The sequence below is a fragment of the Eimeria mitis genome, genomic scaffold, assembly GCF_000499745.2.
Source record: "Eimeria mitis Houghton genomic scaffold, Emh_scaff614, whole genome shotgun sequence".
Classification (NCBI taxonomy): Eukaryota; Apicomplexa; class Conoidasida; order Eucoccidiorida; family Eimeriidae; genus Eimeria; species Eimeria mitis.
The window spans coordinates 5,952-6,897 of record NW_013574346.1 but is presented as its reverse complement, the minus strand read 5'-3'; positions in this window follow the sequence as shown (position 1 = coordinate 6,897).

Sequence of the window (946 nt, the reverse complement as noted above, 5' to 3'; positions counted from 1 at the left end):
AAAAAAAAAAAAAAAAAAAAAAAAAAAATAAAAAAAAAATAAATATGTATTTATATATGTTTGTATATATACATTTATTTGTTTTATTTGTTTGTTTATTTGGTTGGTTGTTTGTTTATTTGTTTATTTATTTACTTTTTTGTTTGTTTAATTAATTATTATATTTATTTATTTATTTATTCACTCACAAACCCTAAACCCTAAACCCCAAACCCTAAACCCCAAACCCTAAACCCTAGATTACTTTTCTCTTTGCAGGTAGTCTGAGCTTCCTAAACCCTAAACCCCAAACCCCAAACCCTAAACCCTAAACCCTCGATTACTTCTTCTCTCTTTGCTGGTAGTTTAAGCTGCTGCATGCATTCTGCTTTGCGGCGGCGCAGCAGCAACGGAGAGACCAGCTGCTGCAGCAGCCGGGAGCAAGCAGCAGCACGAGAGGAGACAGAAGAGGAAACAGCAGCAAAAGAACCCTAAACACACACACACATATATTTATATATTTATATATATATATATATATATACATATATATATATATATAAACAATAAAAAAAAGCAACAAAGACAAAAAAAAAATACTTGTCTGATAGGCTCTGCGATTTCTTCTCTTTAAAAAAAAAAGCAAAGAGAACAAAAAAAAAAGAAAAAGCAAACAACAAAAAATAAAATAAAGTAAAATAAAAAAGCAATAAAAAAAAAAAATACTTGTCTGATAGGCTCTGCTATTTCTTCTCTGTAAAAAAAGAGAACAAAAAAAAAAAAAGGAAAAAGCAAAGAACAAAAAATAAAATAAAGTAAAATAAAAAAAGAAAAAACAGAAACAAAGACAAAGAAAAAAAAAGAAAAAGCAAAGAACAAAAAGTAAAATAAAAAAAATAAAAAATAAAAAAAAAAAATACTTGTCTGATAGGCTCTGCGATTTCTTCTCTGTAAGAAGAAGAAGAAG